Consider the following 22,317-nt stretch of genomic DNA (forward strand, 5'->3'; position numbering starts at 1 on the left):
TTTTCCTCTGTGTATCCTTTAGGAAGTGTCAAAGTGTAAGCAATTTTCTCCCTATTTCCAGCACTGCTTCTCACATGTTGCACTTCAAAATGGTAGTTTTCCAAGCTGGGATATAAAGTGTTTGTATGACAGTTCCAGGACATGTGTAGCAATCACTGTAAACGCCTAAACAAGGAAACAAGAAAATTTATTTTGGCAATGATCCAGAAACAAATTATAATAGATAAGAAAAATTAAATCATCTCACAGATGTCCAGGTTTTCCTCCAAAACACTGAAAAGCTGTCTTTACATTATTAAAGCAAACAAAAACCCTTAAGAGACATGTTCTACCACAAGCAAGTACATCTTTTCCAACCGGGGATTCTCCTGCTCATTTCCCAGTAGAAGGAAAACAATACCAGAAACAAAAGAAAATCCACAATGCTTACAAAATCTGACTGGTGTGGATTGGAACGATTGCCAAATGGTTGCTTCATTCTCTCAAGGAATTCTTTATCATAAGTACAAGCGATGGAAAGCATCTGTGCTTTTCAAACCAAAAAACCCCACAAAAATAATCTGAATAAACTCTGAGGAGAAGCCTGCACACTCAAAAGGTTTGTAACAGCCACCTGAGGTTGATCACATACCTAATAATAGAGGCAAAACCTGCAATCCATCTAAAGTTATCTTCCACTTTTCTAAACAAGTGTCTAACCTCTGTGACCAATTCTGGCAGAAGGTTCTGCATTGGGTTATGGTGCTCCAAAGAGCCAGGGCATGCAGCTGTGCTTCTCTGAGGATAGATGGAGGAGGCTTCCAGACACACAGATGGGGATGTCACTTTCCAATGGCAGATGCAAAACCTTACAGTGGCCTCTGTCAGCAACATAAGTGTTGGTAGAAGAAAATGGACTACAAAGTACCTGATAATATTTTATTTAGATAGAACGTTATTCCGGAAGTGAAAACATTTTAACTTCATCATTATTTTTAACCAGAAAAATAAAATGTGCTGCAGAAGATTAGTATTGTACACTCTTACTCACCAGTCTGTGCCATAACTTGACAGACAGTCATCTTTTTCAGGGATGTTGATTTCCCACTCATATTTGGCCCTGTAATAACAGCAGAATTGTTGCCCTCTGTCAGGTACGTGTTGTTAGACACAGGTTTTTCCATGGCCATCTTTGCAAGAATGGGGTGCCATCCCTGCTTGATTGATAAATCCTGAAAAAATTACATGGGAAAAAAAGATCTAAAACACTTAGTAGTTAATGTGGGAACCTTTACATTATTAAACTGGTATGCTTTGAAGTAAAGCTAATTTTTCCAGACCACAGCTCTTGGGAAGAGTTACCAGAAAATTTCAGGTACAGATTCTGATAACCATACAAGCCTTCATGATTTATCACTACAAAAAGAAACCCATAACTAAAATTTTATTTCTAAAGTAACATTCTGTGGTTTTGTTCTCCAGTAAGTAGGGCTGGACCCCAGTAACAAAAATGCAAAGATCTGAAGTATTTTTTATAAAGTACAAGGGCTGTGGACTCCTGTTACTCCTACCTATGCACCCTGTATTTGCACGGTAAACAAGAAAGCAGCATTCCTTTTATTTCTGTTATAGGTATTGTTTATTTGGCAATATGGCATGCCTACAAAGATCCACTCGATGCTGGAACTACCACTATGGATTTCTGTCAGAACAGCTCTTTTCTGAACCGATTACACGAGGCTCCTCTTCATCTACCGGCATTAATGGAACGGAAAAAAGCATAAACAGAGAATGTCCATACACTTCAAGCTTTTGAACAGAAAATGCTTAAACTGTCTGTTCTGAGAAGAGTGACTGGAAAAGCTTATGGCAGCCAACTAGCAGGATTTAATTTCTATGAAGGGAAGCAGAAAGAACATCAGCATAAAACTGGCACAGGCAGAGCAGAGATAGTCACCTGAAGACCAGTGAGACACAGAAGCAGAAATGGAAGCAGACAAAAACAGCCTAGCTATTCTCCATCACAAAGCTCTGTATCTGGCCCATAACAGAATCAAAGAAGAAACCTACCATAATCAGAAAGAATGCAGCTGTGGGCAAATGAAAGCAGCATAGACACAGTGGCACAGGTGAAAACTGGCTAATTACCTAATTAATTACCCAATTAAGTAATAAGTAACTAATTAGCTGTCCAAGTAGTTAGCTGTCTAATTTAATTAGTGCTCCAGATGGGAGTAGTGATGGAATGGTGAATCAAGTTCATTATTAGTTACTCCCATCTGGAGCACTAACTATGGGCCCTATATACTATATATAAAAAGAAGAAAAAAAAATATGTATCTAGTGTAGTAAAAACTTTCAGGCTTCTGGGGAGTAAATATTTTTCTTTAAATCAATATTTTAAAAGTTTGGTTTTTTTTTTTTGCTTTCTAGGAGTCTGAAACTTTGTACTGCTGCTTTTTTATTTTACAGCTAGAAAGGAAAACTAAGTTAGAAAAAGAGTTGGAGAGGAAAAGCAAGAGAGTTAAGAGAGAAAGAAACCAGAGTTAAAGTATAGACAGATAAAGAAAGAGAGAAAAAGAGAGATATATTTAGAAAGAAATAGAAATAGGGAATAGAGAAACAGAGACAGAGAGATACAGTTAGAAACAGTGAGAAACAGAAATGCAGAGACAGAACTAGAGAGAAATCAAATTAGAAACAGAAAAGTGAAATGAGGAATAAACTGAAAAGTGAAGTGAGAAGCAAAGCAAGACATACAGTGAAAAAATGACTAAACCACACCAAAGAATGGAGCTAAAAGCTTAAAAAAAATAGCCACCTTATTAGACAAGTACCGTTTAATAATGTGGTAAATTATTACGCTATACCATATGAACCTTTCTGACGTGATGATAATTTATACATTTAACCCAGTTCAATACCTCTCTGCTACTGTCAATTGCAATAAAGTTTCTGCAAGAGGAGCGGTGGCGGGATTAAATTGAGAGCGAAGCATTAGCACCATCTGGTGGTCTCGGCAAGGCTTTGTAGCACTCCTGGCATCGCTCTGGGAGTCATGGCAAGTACCTTCAAAGGCAGACGAAGCAGGATAACTATTTTTATTTTTTCCCAGTTGGAAACTTGTTTTGCAGAAAAAGGAAGTCTTTAGTCCTACTGCTCTTTATTTCAACCTAATTGTTACTTGAGGCATGAGTTAACTGGTTCATGCAGCAATGGCAAACACATCTCATGCTAGAAATGGAGTAGTGCTGTGGGTTGGTGAGTGTTTGTACTTCGGGTTTTTTGCCTTTTTGATGTGTCATTAAAATACCTTTGCGGGAAAAGAAGGTTAAAAATAGGAAACTGCAATGCTGTTGTGTTTTGGACAAAGAGTAAGGTTATCTTGGGAAAAAGAAATGTAAACACAGTTCTAGCAATACAGCTATAAGAACAAATTCTTTTTTTTTTTCATGAGAAAATGGTTGCAAAATTATGATGCCCTTGTATGTGATGGGTGAAGTCAGTGTGGCCATTGGACTATCTGGGATAGCTTTTTTTGTTTATTTCCAAGCTATTTTTGTGGTTTTCCTCTTGCATACTACGTCACTCTGTACAACCCAAACTCTGCTGAATTAAAACTATTGTAAGGTCTTCTAATAGCTGCTTTCATTTTGCACTGAATTGAAATGACACAATTTGCATTTAGGACTACCTCTTGACCTGCTACCTCCCAGCAGGAAAAAAAAACCCCAAAAAAGCAAACTTCTAGATCTGGGCAGACTCGGAGTCTGTGGGAAAGATGCTTCCAGAGGAATGGTTCAGCCCAGACTGGTGTCTCATCATTCAGGGATTTGCTGACTGGAGAGGCGATTGGCATTGTCCTGTGGGCTTTGGGGAAGTGTTGCCTCTGTGGGGAAGCACCAAAGTCGCTGGGTTTTCATCAGCTCTCTCCATCACCTTATTTCCTTTCACCTGTGCAGAGGGTCATTAGGGAGGGATGTGGGTGATACTGGGAAGCCGTGTCACAGCTTTGCCTGTCGTCTTTAACCCTGTCACTGTCTTCCTGTACTTGGAGACTGAGGAGGAAAAGGGTGAGCAGGAGCAGCTCAGTTCAGCGGTGAAACTGAGGAGGATGACGAGCGAGAGGAAGAAACCTAGAGCCGTAGAGAGAACAGGCACCTTGAGCTTGTTCTTGCCATTGCGCTACTGATGGTGTCAATGTCAGTCTGAAGGGGCTGCTAAGTGCTCTACTGAGCGCTGATACCGAGGTGGAGAATGTTTGTATTTGATCAGGAAACAAAAGACTCGGAGGACTTGAACTTTCCTTAAAGAGGATCCTGCCGTTCTAAGCCATGCTTTGATTATCACAGCCTAGATGAGATTATTTTAAGCTTGTCTGAAAATGGACGGGAGCACAGAATTCAGCAGCCTGTGCAGTGATACATCTGGCCAGATGTTTCCAAGCTTCATATTGACAAATAGTGATTTTCTCTTTGAGGTAAGCACTGACTTTGCAGCTGTGCACCCTGAGGCTGCTGCCTGCCCGAGGCTGCTCCAGCCTGAGCTGCAGATAGCATTCAGCATCTCTCTGAAGATCCTGTCACATTGTGAAATCATTCCCCATTCAGCACAGGGATGCCCAGTTAAATTTCCCTATATGGTACCTTGGAAAAGCTCTGTTCAAACTTCTTTGAAGGGTGGTTTTGTGAGGATTTGAACAGTTGTGATTTTACCTTACCTGCAGTCAATTGAGGAAAACCTTTAGAGTAATTGCTGGAAATCTTTAAGACTACATTTCAATTAAAGACTACTGATAACTTATATTTATAAGTTGGCTCTGACAGGGCTGCCACATGTTCATGCATTCTCCTAGCTGGAGCCAGCTTGTAAGTGCCAAATAAATTTGGCTATATCGGACCCCCGAACTCATCCAGCCTAGAAGCGGAACAAGTGCCTGGATGGGGCAGGGATGGGTTGGATTCACACCCAAACAGGGACCTCAGTCAATCATATTCAATCCAGAAAGCAGACACGGCACTGGCCAAGGAGCTGGGGCGGTGTAAAGACCCAGACCAATGGGTTGTCTGAGGCCAGGAGTTTGAAACCCCCTATATAAACAAGCTTCCATAAAAAAACGTGGCTGTTTGTCTCATGATCAAGAGGACTCGAGTTGTGATTTCTGTCTCCAACCCATGACCGCCCCTAACAATGCATGACTCAGCTGTGTATTCTGAAAGTACAAAACTTTCATGCTTTGTTCAAAACAGAAATGCTGGCTTGGGTGTCTACTCCATCTCTTGCACATTTGGGGGTATTTTGGCTCCATTTGTGCCATCTGTGGTAAGATTATTTTTGAGTTTATTTAACTCAGATTCCTTCAATTGGTCTCAAAAGCACTTTGCTGATTTTGGTACAACATATGCCCATATTCCTAAAAATAGAAGTTGGTTTTATGATAGGTTAAATAATGTTCACTCAATTTCGGAGGTAACGAACATGACTTTAAAAATATATAGTATTTTATTGGTTTTTGAAACCGAAGTCTACTATTCTGTGTCACATTTTCATTCATGTGTTAGTGAAATGATTGTCATGTAATGCAGTTGGTACTGCTAAGGCTTACTCAGTATCTGAATTCTTAGACATGTAAAAAAAGTTGTCAAATGAAGGTGTTTCTGTGAAGTGGTATTTTTTGGGTTTCTTTCTTTGCTCTACCAGTATATGGAAAATGGCACAAACTGCTGGAGTGACAAGTTTTAGTATTTTTGTTTTGACTACAGTCTGTGTGTTTTAACAGCAGGAAAGAGCTCTGTGCTTTTACTATGTATTTTGCATTTTACAAGTCTCTTAGTGCTTCTGTACCACTCGTGGTGTTTGCAATCAGTGGACAGTTGGCAGGAATCCTTCTGGCAGAAACAATAAATAAGCTGATCACTGATAGCACTGAAGACCTGCAGAGTCACAGACACCAAGTGCTCAAAAATAAAGAGGCAGAGTAATTTTTTTTTACTGTACTTTTGAATTATTGTCCCCTGTATCATGTGCAAGCCACAGCTGTCTGTGTCTTGATGAGATTGTGCATTAGTGAAGATGTGCAGGAAGTTTTTAAAGCTGTCTTTCTCCTGTGTTTAATGGAGATCAAAATTATTCCTTGGCTCTTTCAGGATGAAAAGGCTAACAGCAATCACCTGTAGGCATTAAATTAGATACAAATAAATACTGTTCTGTTTCTTTATGAATAAATCTGAAATAACCAAGGAGAATATATCCAGCAACATTCCTGTGCTTTTTCAGTAAAACAATTAGGGATATTTTTCATGTATTGGTTTGTGCCTTTTTATCATGTTTATAGTAGAACATAATCTACTCTTAATAGATATTGGAAGAAGTCTTTTATTCTTCATCAGTCTCCTGGGTTGAAGCCATTTCAAGTGTTTTTCTGTTGTTGACATGCACTAAATTAAACTTCTGAAGAGGGAAGTGAAATTTGTGTTTGAGTCAATAGATAATAGAATAGAAAATGTTAAGTATGTCCTGTAGGTTTGGGAGTGGTTTCCCAGAAGAATTTGTTTTAAAAGGGAGGAACAGAGAAGATTTGGAATTGCTAGCCTAGAATTCAGCAGGCATAGTGTAGAAATAAAAAATAGGTGGTTTTCTTATGTTTTTCTCCTGATGTGCCATCTTATTAATTATCTGGTAATCATTGTACTTAATCAGTTTAATCATATTACACACACTACTCTGCTCTCTTTATGCCTAATACAGAGTAATGCTGCATTTATCTGAAGTAGAAAAAAACCCCCATAGCTTCTTCAAATACCATTTAATTTCTAACTTTTTAAAGAATTAATGAATTCTGATTTTCACATTTAATATTAGGCTATAAAATAGGACAAGAAAAATATGACAATATGTAAATAGCTTTTCAGTAATTACTTCTCTTCTGACAGGCAAACCAGTTAGAAGAAAATACCTGAGGATGAGGCCTGTCTGGAGAATGAAACCTGCAGTGGGAAGCTGAAGGGCAGAGTCTTGGCCCAGATGTGTGACGGGAAGCACTTGAAGACTCATGGATAATGCTGTTTGTAGCATGCTCAACAGTTTTTTATGTGGAGGCAAATGGAAAAGATGGAGTAAGTTGATCAAAGCTTGTGAGAAAAGAGCTGACAAATCTATGCATTAATTTAATGACTTAACAAAAGCACACTTCAGAGGTTTGGACTTCTCTGCAGTTTCTTGAAGCGAGGTATTAATTTATTTTACAAAATGTAATTGCTAGCTTCAGATGAAGCTATAATGTTGAATGTATAATTGATGTGTACAATTTAAAATTTAGATGCCTTTATATATTCTGTCAAGCTGGAGTTGTGAAATGGAACACTGTCCTGTATATGCTGATTTTCTCTACAGTTTTTTTGCCTCAAAATTACAGTATATGCCTCATGCTGTGAAGAGACCAAAGATTTGTATGGGTTGTTGACCTTACTATGTCTAGCATAAGAAACCTGAGCAGGAGATAATTGGAAAAAGTGCCAGGACTTGAAAAGGTACATTTAAAGGAGACAATGAGTAACCTTTCAGAGAAAGGTTATTCAGTTCTGGATGTACATCTGGAATGAGAAAGAATTGAACATGGATTATATATTGTATAATATACGTAGTGATGTATAATGCAATATATTTCACATGATCAATTGGGAGTTCTTCCTGGGAGGGGAACAGCGATTGACTTACAGTTAATGTTGGAGTAGGTGCATCACAAAGGTTACAAGTGTTGTGATGGCCAACACCATTTCATTTTAAAAACCCCCAATTTTAACATCTGTGTTATAAATACTGTTTATTTCCGGGATGTTTTTTGTGATAGATAGAAACTCTTTTGTTCGCCTAAATATATAGATATGATAGAATGCTTTGCGAAATTGTACTTTGGATATAAAGTTGAGAAAGGGGTTTGAAGGCCACTAACTCGCTGAAGTTGGCATAATTAATAACAGCCTAGCAGAAATCCCTGGAACACTAGGACAAGATAAACTTGGAGAGAGAAACAGTGAGAAAAGGTCAATGGAACAGGAGTGAGGAAGACTTGAAGCCTCCCTTCTACGACCACAAGAGAGTAGAAAAGGATCATCTAAAGACCAGAGACGCATGCTCAGAAATGCCGGAAGAAAGCCACATCACCAGGAGGCCGAAACGAATAAAAAGACAAACACGGAAGCGGGAAGCGCGGCAGCTCCGTGGGGAAGAGGTTTCTCCTCCTCCTCCCTGCCGCCCGGCGCCGACTTTTGCTTATTGCTGGCTCGCTATAATTAATAAAAACCTTTCCTTATATATCTGTTTCTAGTGTATTTATAACATTTAGCCAGGTGTTTTTGAAGAATACATGTATTGTTTTGATTTTGGCCCTTTAATGTACTGATAGAAAAAAAAAAAAGCTACTGCAAGGTATGTGCATTTTGAGAAGCGTCATAGCTGAAGAATAGTTGTGCAATTGAAGAAGCACCTGAGGAATTATGTGTGCATTTTTACACGCAGCTCGCTCTGCCTGGCCGCCTCACTGCAATCTCTGCTGTGCCCACATGTGCTCCAGCAGGAGCCTGATCAGGACCCCAAGAAGTGATGATCAGTCGGTGATCAGAGCGATGTTTAGCTCCTGTTGACATCCATGTGGCTGGTGTAGTGTATGAATGTGAGATTCACGAGCTGAGAGCAAAATGGATCTGTTTGTTGCAGAGTTCAGACAGTACTCACACATGTAGTGTGAGAATCTCTCTTCAGTCCTTCACACCCAACCTGGTTGCAGGCCTGTAATAAATCCATCAGACTGACAATTTGTTAGTTTCCTCAAGGTCTGCAGGCTTGGAAGAACCAGGATGCCTTTCCTGTTCTCAGGTAGTGTGTAATGTACATTTCCTTAACCTTCAGCAGTGAAGCTGGATGACAGACACTCGCTAGAATGTGCTGCAAGCTTTTATCTTCTGAGCCTTTATTGTTTCATGAGGATTAGAACTGAGTTTGGGATAGATTTTTTCCTGACTAAATATTAATGTTTTCTGTTGCATTAACATTTATAACCCTAGTAACTATTACACCTCTTCAAAGGTATAATTGGGTCAGCAGGGATGTGGTTAAGACCAAGTTTTGTTACTGTAGGCTTCAATTTTTTTATTACAGGAAATAAAGTTTAATAAGAAATAGAATGGTATGAAGTTGTATTCCCAAAGCAGAGACAAGACTGTGGAACAGAAGGCTCGTAAAGATACCATTATATGGTGGGAGTGTATTTCTCCCTCCTGCACTGCATCAGTGCATTTTCCCTCTTCCTTTAAATCAACAGTATCTGAAAAATGGGAAACAAATACAATTTGTATTTTGCACATGCTGATTTCTGCTGTATTTGATCTGGAATTAATGAATTCTTTGCCTGGGGTACCTTTGTGAATTTGGTGGATTGATGACCAGAAAGCTCTGTGTCCTGAAAGAAGTTAATGATCTTCCCAGCAGCCCTGGCATGACTCATGGTACCTGGAGTTATTTTTATGAGCCTAGGCCAGTATGGAAGCTGGTTTGGTACTTCAGCTCCAAAATTCAAAAAATAAAATACAGACAGAAACATTGACTTCCGTTTTTTGTTTCTTAAGATTTATATTCAATTTAACAACTTATTTAACATTAAATATCCTTGCTGTACTTTGGTATTGCTGTATAAAATTATATTATTGGGGGAAGGGGGGGAAGTATTTTTCCAGTTAGGAAATAAGGAAATTATTTTCAGCGTTAATAGAAATATTTTCAGTTGAAGTAATGTCATCAGTGCATTGAATTTTAAAAGGTCCTGAAGTTAAAAAACATCTGTGTGTCATTCATAACTGTCCCAGAAAATCAGAAGAGCCATTTTCGGTTAAATAAGTTTTTTAGAGTATGTATCTTCCCTTAAAGCTTTAACTTTGTAGAATAGGAAATGCTTCATGTAGAGCCACTTCTTCTTCCCTGGGTTTAATGAAGACAAGGCACTGTGGTGGGAAGGATGGGGAATGCCCTAATAAGTTCTTCACTAAGTGTGGGACCATTATCTATCTATTGTTTCCTTTTCTCTGTAAAAAGAACAAAGGGAGCTGAATTAATTCACATGGCTTAATTATGTGTATTAGATCATAGTCTCCATCCTTAAGTATCACTTCTTGCTCTTTTCCCATGCTTCATTTGTGTGTGCAAATTTGATTTTAATGTTGCATCTGCCCTGTTCATCTGTTTCTGTGGTAGAAATCAGTGTCATCAGTGTTTTAGTACTTCGTTGTGAAATTGCCTTTCTTTCCTAATTTGTTTTAAAACTGTTTTGAAGTCTTTGTTTCAGCATTTGTGAAAATTATGTTGCTTTCTGGATTTTATGTTTCAGCTGCAAATCTGAAGTTATTAAAAAAAAAGCCAAACCCAGGCTGCACTTAAATACATCTGTGGTGCTCACAGATTGTCCAGAAAGGAAGTCAGAACCGATTCCAGCTTTTTTCACTTTCTGTGTTTCATCTCTAATACTGCTGTCCTTTTCCCTTAAGTGTGCTGGGCTGTTTTTTTTCTGACTTGGGCGCTGAGCAGAGGTGCAACTTCAACATTCATTTATGCTACCTACTTTTTAATGTCATTTGTCTGTTTTTGGTCAGTATTTATCCTTTAACTCTCGGTTAGGTTTGCTAAAGCCCCAGTTTCCATTGTTCCTGCAGCTCAAGGCATATTTTGTTTTGTCTCACAGTCTGTCATCCCACAGCCCTCCTGGTGACTCACTCAGCATGCAGGAGCAGTAAGGTTTCAGCTGAATCTGCCATGTCCCAGCTGGCAAATAGCCTCTGCTGGTTTTTTGTCATCAGCCAGTAAATACACCCCACCACACCTTGGTCAGAAACAGCTCAGGTATAAAGGCAGAGCTTGAGGTCCTTTTTCTGGAAAGCAAATATTGCCCAATATTCATGTCAAGCTCATCTCGGGGATCTTTTTCATTATCTCATTTAATGTTTCATCAGAGCTGTTTCTTCCTTTATTGGAGCACTTGGTTATTGCTTGAAGTGAAGGCTATGGATTCATATTGAGCCTTTATCCTTTTAAATCTGAGTGAAGTACAAATCATCCTTTGCTCGGTTGTCCAATGCTCTTGCAGCTAAGCAGTATAGAAAGGAGCAGGCAGACTTTCCACACTACCATCTGTAACCAGCTAGTTCTGCCATTCAGTTTTTTGTATTTTTGTATAACTATCATGTATTACAGCATGCAAGAGATCTAATCTTTTCATGCAGCGAGTTACCAGCAGTTCCCTGGGAAGGTTATTTTTTGTTGCATCACTTTGTACAGGAGATGTAAAACTTCCTAGAGATGGTTTTGGGAGATGCAATCCTTTCATTAAGAGTTAAATCTGAAAACAGTGGGCAGATGTACTGCTACGGGCCAACTGTATGTAAATCTGGGAGGATCTTGTAGTTGCACTCTTCCTTTTCACCAAGACCAGACCATCACAGCAGCTGCAGATGTTTGTGAAAGAAAAAGGGTGGGGCTGAAAAGTAGCAGAGGAGATTTGGAAATCAAGCTGTTTCCAACTCCTGCATACCTGTGTTATGATCCTGAATTATGCCAGGCTCCTTTCAACTTTTATATTGAACAATGACAGTCCTTTCTATACTTGCTACACCCTGAGTAGTCTCCTGCTTTAGGGAACCAGGTGGTGTTGGGGTGAATAAACCAGAAGACAAAGATGTTGCAGCTATTTTGGTAGCTTTAGAAAGCACAGTATGGCTCTGCCTGGTCCAGTTTGACAAGGGGTAGGTTCCTACAGTGTTCAGACTCCTGAAAATGTATAGCTTATGGTTTTTTATCTTGGAAAGCAGTGTGTGAAACAATGCTTAGGCAGGGAATAGCAACCTTGTGATGCTGTTAACGAGAAGGCTGAATAGACTGGCTGACTCCAAGTAACTTTTCCAGCAACTTCAGTCACTCAGGCTGAAAATTCCTCTACTGCTGTTTGTCTGCCAGGAAGCAGTACTGCCAACATTATGCTGAAAGGCTCTGGGAAAAACTGGTGAGTATGCAGGTTTCTTAAAACTCAAAGGGATTCTGCATTTGCAACAGCACCTGTCTTTGTCACGGCCTCACTCACCTGATTTTCTACCTCCCTGCACCTTTATTCATTACTATCCTATCCATAGTGATGTATGATTGAATTCTCATTCCTGCATACCAGTGTGTGAAGGAAGAGGAAGGGACTGTGGTTTCTATTTCTGGCTCACCTAAGGAAATTAGGATCTGTACACAAAATGAAGCTGTTCCATTTATACCTACTTGAAGGAAATTTCTTTCTTTTCACCATTATGTATCTCGTGATTGGTCAGGTTTGTGAGTGCTGGTGTCAACGTTCAGTGAGAGCTAGCTCTAAATGCTGCTGCAAGGAGCCCGGCAGCAGTGATGTTATTTATACTTAGCTCCTTCTCCCAGCCTTCTGCTGCAACTCCAGAGTTGTGTCATCTGTTTCAAACCATTTTTGGAAAGCCTTACAACAGTATTGTTTGTACAGATACCTAGTCCTTTTTTAAGGCTGCCTGATCCCATGATTTCAAGGCTGTGGTATGACAGTTCAGCAGTCTGTCATTGCATTGTGTTCGTTTCCTTTATATCCTTTTAGATTGGCTACCTCTTGGTTCCACAGCAGATGTCAATGATGGGAATAATGATAGTGAATAGGAGTGCTTGACCTACAGATACACCCTGCAGTTAATGCTATGTATTTTGTATTGTCTGGTTTCTCATTTTCTGAAAATGTACCAGTTATTTTTCTGAGTGGTCACTTTTCCAAGGCCTCTCACTGTTGTATCTGTCTGTGTGCTGTGATATAGGTAAGCAGATAGCTCAAAGTGCCTGTGTGAAGTTAGTCCCTCAGCATGTGTGCACTTTTCACTTGTGCTGATAAACCAGCAGCCATGGCCTCGGCGTGGGGTCAAAGTGAGAGAATTACTCTTTCTCCCTGCTCATCACCTGGAGATGATCTGGTAATTCTGAAAAACTACCAGGGCATTCCCCTCTGTCCTCCCCAACAACAACAAAACACACACAAAAAACCCAAAACAAACCACCAAAAACCCAAATAAACAAACCCCCAAACAAATAAAACCCAAAAGCACCCAACCACAGGTAACAACTTGGTTTGGAAATAGAAAACAAAGGAAAACCAATGACTTATGCAACAGTTAGTCATGCCTGCTGAGGAATGTATCAAAGTGTCAGCAGGAGGGCTCCTGCAGTTGTGCTCTTAACAAACTGCTGAGGGTATGGTTTGGCTATTTACTATTATTTGTTATCGCTAATCCTAGTGTTCTATCAGGAAGAAAGGAAAAGAATTACTAACGACAGATTTTAGTTAATTTATTGGTGTTGAGACTAATTGTGTGTTCCAGGTGTTCATCAGTTTAGCAAGACAACATTTAACTATCAAATGTTCCTATTACAGTGTCGTTAATTAAACATGATTAAGCTATTGAGTTTACAAACATGCAACTAATTATGTATAATTACACACAGTGGCTTTATGGTATGCAGCATGCAAGATAGATGTGGCATTCAAAATGTTTTGTATGATTTTGTAGGTCTGCTCTTAGTAAGAAACTGCCTTATTCTTACACATTGATACATAAATACTCACAGCTTGCTGTGTTTTTAAGCTTAATGGTCTAAGTCTTGCGTGGATTGGCAAAAGCTGGTGGTTCTTTGCTGTTTCCATTCCTCTGGGTTTTGACACTGTGGGATCAGTGTTTGTCGGGAGCTGCAGGTGTTCGGGCGGCCCTCAGGAGCAGCGGCGCGGGAGAGCTCGGTGAGGGCGAGGGAAGGGGCGCGTCCCGGGGCACGGAGCTCACAGAGGCGCTGGGCACCGTGTGTGAGCCTGGCTTTCATGGCGGGCTCGCTGCTTTTCCCTGAGAGAGAGAGCTGCCTGTGCAGTGCTAGCTGCTGACTTTCAGCCATTGCCAGCGGATGCGGAGAGACCTCCTCCCCTTGAAGCCAGTGCTCTAAAGCAGAGTGGAATCGCTGCACCGAGTAAGGGAGGTGAATGAGTTTCAACAGGTCCCTTCTCTTTCCCCTCTGTGTCACAAAGAGCGGGAGGCGGCCGCCCCGGGTCGGGCCCTCAGCGTGCGGTGGGGCCGGGAACCCATGAGGCAGTGGCGGCCGGGGCCCGCGGCCCAGAACATAGAGGAAGGGTGAGGCACAAGATGGCGGCCGGCGGCCTGGGCACCCACAAGATGGTGGCTGGGGCCTACAATTGGGAGGCCTGCTGCTCAGAGGCTGCTTCACATGTGTCAAGGCTACACAGATGAAAAAAATGAAGCATGTTAAGTCCTTCTTCCCTTGGCATTCAGTTTCATGACCATCCAGTCGGAAATACTGCAGTAGTATCAGGCAAGCTAGAAATGCATCGTAATACTAGGTAATTCAGGTAAGAAATCATGTTCTTTGCTCCTTAGTCATCAGCGAGTGTTAGTTTAATCATTATTAGTGAAATTAAATGAGCATTAGTTAATATATTTAAATAATTTTAATGGTTCTTTTTCAATTGGTAGTTTATTTTATACTGACAAAGGCGTTTTTTCTTGTTTTTGTGTGCTGAGGTGTACACCCAAGTGGGAAAACAAACAGTTCCTTCTCTAATGGCAGCTTATGCAGACATCTAGTGCCAGAAAGCACTACTAAATAGCAGTATTAAAACTGTAATAGCTTTGTAACTGCCATGGGTTTCTGTAAACTAGGAGCGCATTGTGTGAAGCGAACTGTTTTTAATTTTCCTGTCCTGCACTGAGGTGGAATTTTGCCTTGAGTTTTCCTGTTCTGTTAAGGACAGTCATTCTGGGCTGTCAAATACAGCCGTGAGGAGTAGTGTGGCTGTGCTGGGTGAGTGCCAGCCTTAAAGATCTCTTGTCAGGGGAGAAAAGCCTTTCATCCTATCTTGTGCATAATCTAGAGGTGGCCCTTGTGTGGAGCAGGCTTTGCTCTTGCCCCTGGCTGTGCTGGGCTCCTGTCCTTTGTTCCTGGTAGTCAGTAGAGGAATAATCTCTGTTCTGAGATGTGATAAACGGGACAGGAGACCAGCTCCTTTTAAAAAGGCCTTTATTAAGCAGCACAGCTCTGGGGTGGGGTCCCGAGGGGTCGCGCACACCACCACTGCTCCCACTGGACACCGCAGAAGAGGAGGATCCGTGCAGCTCTGTCACTAGGACAGAGCTCGGCCTTCCTTCCTCATGGGAGTCCCCGGGAAGACTCGTTCTTTCAGGCTCGTAGTCTAGGCTGTCATCCCAGTCGAGTCTCCTCGAGGTTATGTCGGCCTCTGGAAAGAAGTCAGGGGACTCCTCTGGGTCTTCCTTGTTAGATGGTGCTGGTTCTATTCCTTCCCTTTTGCGTGGCTCGTTGTTTCGGGGTCTTTTCCAGTCTGGGTGCATCCCATAAGTCTCTGGTCTCTCTCGTTTGCATAAAAGTCAGTATGTCATCTTCCTCCTCAGAGCGGTACAGCCACTTGGGAAAGGGATACAATGTTGCCATGTGGGAGTCTAGGAGCAGTGGGGGCAGTGCCTGGCTGAACACAGAACAAGAAACGCAGGGTACAGCAACTTGGGAGAGGGGGCAGGGCCTGGCTGAACAAGGAACAAAAATATGGGGTACAGCAATTTGCGACAGGGGTACAAGGGTAAGTAAACCTGGGACAGGGGTTTACAAAGTAAGTAAGGGGTTTACAAACAGCAACTGGAACGTATTATTCTTAACAATATCCTGGGACCGGGGTACAAGGTAAGTAAGGAGTTTACAAACAGCAACTGTAACATATTATTCTTAACATGAGAGCCTGGAAGTGGCGCTAAAAAGTTGAACCTTTTTTACTCTGTCTTCTGTAAGTAGTAAATTACAATGAAATAAGAGAGAATGAAAATGAAGTTTTATCATGTGCCTTTCAGGCAGTTTTTATACTTGTCTCTAACAAGTTTAAAAGAGAAAAAAAATACTGAGTAAGTATCTGTTTTTTGCTTCAGGGCTCTTGAAAGTTAATCAATCAATTTGTGCCCTAAGCCGTGTTAGCTTTTTGGTTCAAGGGGGCTTGGGAAAAACTCACCTGGCTTTTCTGACTTTGAAGAAAACGGTGGGGCTAGGAGTAGCTATGGAGAGTTGTTTGCCTATGCCTTGATGGGATTAAGATGGGATGATGTGCCATGACTAGGATGGTGTTTTCTCTGTTTTTAATTGCCCATTGCAGATTTTGAACAGCCCATTAACTAATGTGTTTGTGTCTTTAGACTGCTGCTGAGTGGTTGATAGTCTCTTCATCTTGCATTTGTTACCAAAAAGCTTCAGGTAATTTGAGGGAGTTTGGGGAAAGCACCAAAAGGCAGAAAGGTGGGCTTTCTTGTTGTGTTTATTAATATGGAACTATAACGTGAAGGCTTTGTTCAAAGCTATTGAAGTGCATAGACTTTCAATGGAACTGCAAGTGTGAACTCTGGCTTTGGGACAGCTGAGGGGAGATCTGGCTGGCTTTGAAAAAAGAGCCTGATGATTTTGGCTTCTCTGTCAGTAATGTGGATGAGGGCTTCTCCCCAGCCTGAGTGTGAGCCATGACCCTTCATAGTACCCCACTGAGATGTAAAGATGGCTATTTGCATTCAGGTAGTTTATTAGTTTTAGGTGCTAACAACATTAAGGTTTTCCATTTATCTTAATACGCGTGCATCAGTGTGTGTAGCAGGATTTAGATGGTTTTTGTGTGGAGGGTTTTTCTCTGCTTAAAACTCCACAGACAAGCACATTCCCCAGGCCGGAGTTACTTGTGGTTACAATTAATAACTCTTCCAAAGTGTGCATTTGGTCTGCTTTGCACTATACCCTAATTGCATTAATTCCAGTGAAAAATTGTGAAAGGATTGTGCGATGGAATGGGGAGAAAAAGCAAAGTTTCCAAACGGGATTCAGCTTTGAGTTCTGGTTTACTGCTTTGAGAAGGGAACCCCTGCTCTGCCTCACCCAGGTTTCTTCTCTGTTGCAGGCTTTGTCTGTTGGATGATGTGTGTGACAGCTGGACTGGTGTTTTTAATCTTGCTTGTTTACAGTGTGTGGCCCCCTTTCCCTCCCAGAGAACTGCTGCCTGGTTTCATGAAGCTTTGGTGCTGAGGTGTATATGCTGGTGCTCACTGCTCTTGTCCACGTGAGGTCTTTGCCTTTCTTAAAAACGAGATTCACTTAATAAATTATAAAAAGAATTTAATATAAACAAAAGACAATTAGGAGACAAAAGAAATAAAGCAAAGGGTTAAAACGGCCGGGTGCCCTGGTGGGTTACCAGGAACACACCTGGTATCTCAGGAGTGTCCTTTTTATCCCATCTTTGCTGTGAGAGGTTAATGCATATTCAAGCATGTCCCCTCCCTGGTTCCACCTTCTTGGATCATGTTATTTTCTGCTGGTCAGCATAATTTTTGCTGGTTATCGTTATTCTAGCTGGTCAGTATTATTTTGGAGTTTGGTTTCCTTTCTGCTGCAGATGGTCACTTGTTGATAAGAGTCCAGGCCCCTTATACTTCCTCAGAGAGCAGATGGGCTTCATATCTTTCCCCCTTGCCAACGTCCTGGTACCGGCTTTTTGGTAACAGTTTGCTCTCCATTTCCTGCTGCTGATAATAGCCTGTTTTCCACAGCTTGATCCTCCCATGGTCTTGCCTGTTGGAGTTATCTTGCCTTCTCCAGATGAGACATATCCTTACCATTCAGAATTCCTATCTAAGCCTATAACTTGCTAAGAGAAAAGAATATAGTGAAAGCATATAATATATTTATCAGAATAATTGTAAAAAGCCAATATTTACAACATGAATTCACAACACCTTCAGGTTTCTGGGACCAGCTTAGTGGTGGAGCAAGCTAAAGATCATGTTTGCCCAAAGCCTGTTAGAACAGAGGAGAGAAGGGAAAAAGAAAGTACAGGAAAATGCATGAAAACCTTGAAGAAACTCTAGTGAAGCCACTTAATGACCGGGGAAAGGGTAAAAGATGAAAGAAAATTACTTAAGAATACAAAGTTAGTGACCATAAAATGAGTGTTTATGTGTAAACATACTTGTGAAGACTCGCCCTCTGCTTCCAGTACTTTAAACACCCACTTTCTGCCCTGCCATTTGTGTAGGCATGGTACCACCACTCTTTTTGTGGTTAATAAAGAAGGCCTTAAGAGGGTTTTTGTTCAGTTGTGATTATAACCAGGTTTGTTTAAGCAGAGAGAGAAGAAATGGGAAGAAAATAGACAAAATGAAAGCACCTGACTATAGGAGGCAGTGAGTGTGGGAAGGAGCCAGCTGATGGCAGCTTGGCCTCTTGTGCACCAAGCCAGTGGCTGGTTTTGCCCTTGATGTCCCAAAGGGGATTGTGTCACCGATCCATGCCGGGGATGCTTTTTCATAATTACTCTGAAAGTAACGGGACTTGATCACAGGCCCAGGAGAGCATATGGAGACGGCAGGCATGTGCTTTAGTCCTTGTTCTGCCTTTAGGAGGCGTGAGGCGCCTTACCCGGCCCCTCAGCCACGGGAGGTGAGTGGGACAGAGCGCTGCCAGGAGAGGCGCAGGAGCTGGGAGTGAAGGAGAGACACGAGCTGGGGGAAAAAGGGTAAGAGAGTAATTGACTTTCGTTTCTAGCCACCCGAATCTCATTTCACTGGTAAGAAATAACATGAGTTTTCCCCAAGTTGTATCTGTTGTGCCTGAGATGGCAATTGGTAGGGGAACTCCCTATCTGTGTCAGTGTTTTTATCTTCACCCATCAGTATCTTCACCGTGTTTTCTCCCCTGCTTTGCTGAGGAGGGTGAGTTAGAGAGTGAGTAGGCAGGCATTTGGCAGCTAGCCGTGGTCAACCCACCCCAGAGAAATACTTAAATGCTCTTTAAAGCATATTTGTGGGGGGGTTAGAAGTAGTAGTTCTGGTGTGGAACACCAGATCTCTTGTGGGATCTCTTGTGCTCTCCAGCACACTGGTCACAAGGAGCTGCCCTGAGGACTGCTCTCCAGGTGTGTCAGGAGAAACAGTGGGAATTGTACCACACAGCAGCCCCCCCACGTACTTAGATATTGAACTGCCTCCCCTGAAGCAATGAGTGGATCACTTACATATTTATTAATGTGTACTTCCTAGAAAGTATTTCTTCTCAATTTTTAAAATTTATATATTTGCAACAGGTGGTTTTGGGCCAGCTTTTTGCTGCCTCTGGAAGAAGAGAACCACAAGCAGCAGCATGCAGCAGAAGAGGTGACAGTCCTGCCAAAATTCATGCCAGATTGGTAAGGTCAGAGAAAGAAGGTGAAAAGCACACAGATGCTGTTAGCCATCAGGGTTTGTGTATTTCAATATTCACAGTTCACTTGCACAAGGGACAGCAGCTGCTACAAATCCAGAGCTTTAACCTGGCTGGTCTCTCTTGGCTGTGTCTCCCCTGAGTTTGGTGGTATTTTAATAGGTCTTGAGTGTGTGAATGAGAACAGGATGTGACCTGCTCTTAAACAAACACAAAGCAGTTAAACATTAATTGTGGAAAAAACCATCCTTACTGTTGTCTGGCTTGTGATGTTTGGTACCCGGAGGTGTGCAGCAGCTTCTGCTTGAAAATGGGAACACTGAATCAGGGAGCACATTTTGTGGAAACTGCAGGTGGCAGTAGGGGCTAAGTTTTGCAGGAAAAAAATGTTTAAAACTGCTGTTCTCCACAGTAACTTGGTTTATGACAAAAATTGGAATGTCTGCAAGGGCCTTCTCTTAAAGGCAACACTGTGTTTTTGGGGACTTGTTCCTTTTGGGTGCGGTGTTTTCAGTAAGTGTAATGACAATTTCTGCTCCCTTTGGAATGTTCTGCATTGCTTTTCCCTGGAGTGGAGTGGCTTCTAGTGTTTATTTCACAGCATTTGCAGTGCTCTGTAAGTGCTGATTGAGCTATGCTGTATTTACTGTGTTCCAACTGAGTAAGTAATGTGGTGTATTATTTACTTTTGCCACAATCAAAAGTGTGTCTCTTTTTTAATTTAAGCAGTGGGTCGATTGCTCTGAGTTAACTGTAGCCCTTTGAACTCCTATGTTGTACACAGAAAGACTTTGAACATTCCTGAGTGAACTTAAATACAGGGCATTTTAGCAGTCTCAGTTTGGTTTCTGGTCACTGAGAAGACTTAATTTCAGCAATTAGCAAAGAAATAATGATCAGACTGTTATTCCTGTGCCATATGTATTTTTGACTTAGGAGTTAGTTACCTGTCATCAAGTGGTTTTTCCTTTAGGATGTGCATTTATTTGTCTGATTCAGTCCGAATTAAGACTGTATTTAGGTTTATTGCACACCATGGGGACCTTGAGAGACAGAGTACTGAAATGAAGGTGGGCTCGTGTGGTTCAGGCAGCTCATTGTTTAGACAGACACGTGCCAGTGTGCTCTGTGTATGCTGGGATCAGCTGGCAGGGTATGTTATGTGCATTGGTATAGTTTAAGTTAGGTTACTCTGTCTTATGATTAATCTGTAAAAACTTTCCCAGACATCTGAAGTTACTGTTTCTAAGTCCTGAGGTGAGGCTTAGTACAGACAAATCAGTGTTTAAAAATTATTAATTGCTGTTAGTGATGAAGTTGTACCATAATGAGTGAAATTCCCAGAGAGATTGATGCTGATGAGGCAGGGTCAATTCAAAATTTGCAGTAAGTGTTCTTGGTAGCATGTTTTCCAATTAAAAAGCAATAGCAATGTACTTAGATGTATTGCTGGGAATGAAATACTTTCCTAGAGCTAATTGCTTTTGTTGGTAGTTTTTCAGATGTACACTAGAAAGACGACAAGGTAGTTTGGACTGTGAAGGCTCATCCATGTTTTGAGAGCTTTCCTTGGCACAAAGTACTCTGATGTTGTTTTTCCCCCTTGTGCTTCATCCTTGGAGCTGAGTGTTGATTACAAGCTGTTTATCTGCATCTATCCTGCCGCTGGTAGGAGCAGGAGTGTCAGGGAATGCCTGTACAGGTGCCAGTGCTGCTGGAGAGCACATCCCAACCCCCACTGGGAAATAGCAGCGTGCACTACGATGTACTACTGTATTACCTATTAAAAAGTGATTATTTAGGGCATGTAGAGAAGAGAGCACCTTATAAATTAAGCAAAGAACAAGATGCATTTTAATAACTGTTCCTGTGTAATGGGAACTCTTGGAGTGTGCGTATAGTGCTTTACTGTCAGTATGCTGCTGTTGGGGAGGGTTCCAGGGAGGGGGCTCAGAAGGGAAAAAGGTGTTGTGTGCACATATTCAGTCACAGTTTAAACATAATTAAGTCAAGCTGCAGACATGAGCCCTTCCTATTCCCTTTCCACAAACATTTGTCTGAATTTATTTGGCTGAATGTCTAGTGAGAGCAAATGCCAAGGTTGTGTTGCCTGCCCTGAGTGCCAAACTTGACTTGTGTGGGGGAATGTGCCCATACTTGTCAAATCGAGGGAGAAGCAGAGTGCCCTGTAATTTACCTTGACAATTATAATCAAAGCCACACAGTTCAAATGACGAATGTTTGATCTTCTGAGCTTATAATAAACACAGAGAAGAAACACCCCAGAAGCTATTTTATTGAATAAATTTAAATAATGCATTAATTTTAGAAAATAATTGCATACAAGTAAATGGCTAAGTTAATCAAAGTATTAATTTGTTCAGCTCTTAGGGATATGTTAAAAACTTAAATAATCTGTAAATATCGCATTTGGCATGTGCAAATTTACCACAAAATGCAAGTTGGATGTAGTGGATGAACAGAAGAAGAGAGACTAAGCAGATATGCTATGGGAAGTTACAAACTGAATTTAAGGTGGATCTGTAGCAAATGTGGGTCTGTTGGCAGAGGTTGAGGTCTGGCACCAAGCTCTGGTGGCCTTTGCTGTTGTTTGGCCACCCCTCACAGCTCATCAGGCTGTGCAGGGTCACTGCAGCTCTGCCGAACAAAGAGAGTGGTGGTACCATGCCTACACAAATGGCAGGGCAGAAAGTGGGTGTTTAAAGTTGAAATTAATACTCCTCTGGTCCTGCTGTGCCTGCTTTGTGTATGTGATACATTCATGGGGAGAAGTGCTGTGTTCTTTCCCTAGACTGACAGGAGATTTTAATTTCTTACAAAGTATCAGTCTTGATCTGATTTAGTTATTTCTATCCCGGCATGTGGCTCTGGTGTGGTGTATTAACAGTCTCACAGCAGTCTTAAGTAGGCTCAATGAAATTAATGTGAGTATTAGTCAAAAACTGTCAGACAATTTTCTTAGGCTGTACTCTGACAAGAGTTGTGGTT

General features: G+C 41.3%; 1 protein-coding gene and 1 long non-coding RNA gene across 8 annotated transcripts in view; one reads left to right on the forward strand and one right to left on the reverse strand.

The window, feature by feature from the left end:
• LOC111931529 (uncharacterized) lies at window positions 1-13,772 on the reverse strand. Its single transcript, XR_002865610.2, has 4 exons — window positions 13,637-13,772; window positions 2,904-3,048; window positions 1,031-1,211; window positions 1-165 (listed from the first exon to the last, which is right to left on the reverse strand). It is a non-coding gene; the product is annotated as an uncharacterized LOC111931529 (long non-coding RNA).
• Window positions 13,773-13,779: 7 nt separating this feature from the next.
• LOC147651982 (uncharacterized) overlaps window positions 13,780-22,317 on the forward strand; it is a 119,446-nt gene continuing 110,908 nt past the window's right edge. For 6 of the 7 annotated variants that reach the window (XR_015290093.1, XR_015290090.1, XR_015290086.1 and 3 more), the window contains exons 1-2: window positions 13,781-14,422; window positions 19,193-19,294. The gene's annotated coding sequence lies outside the window, so the exon portion shown is untranslated. Of the gene's footprint in view, window positions 14,423-19,192; window positions 19,295-22,317 lie in introns of all 7 variants that reach the window. The other variant, XR_015290088.1, reaches the window with a different exon arrangement.

Source organism: Cyanistes caeruleus, chromosome 8, assembly GCF_971803275.1.
Source record: "Cyanistes caeruleus chromosome 8, bCyaCae1.hap1.1, whole genome shotgun sequence".
Classification (NCBI taxonomy): domain Eukaryota; kingdom Metazoa; phylum Chordata; class Aves; order Passeriformes; family Paridae; genus Cyanistes; species Cyanistes caeruleus.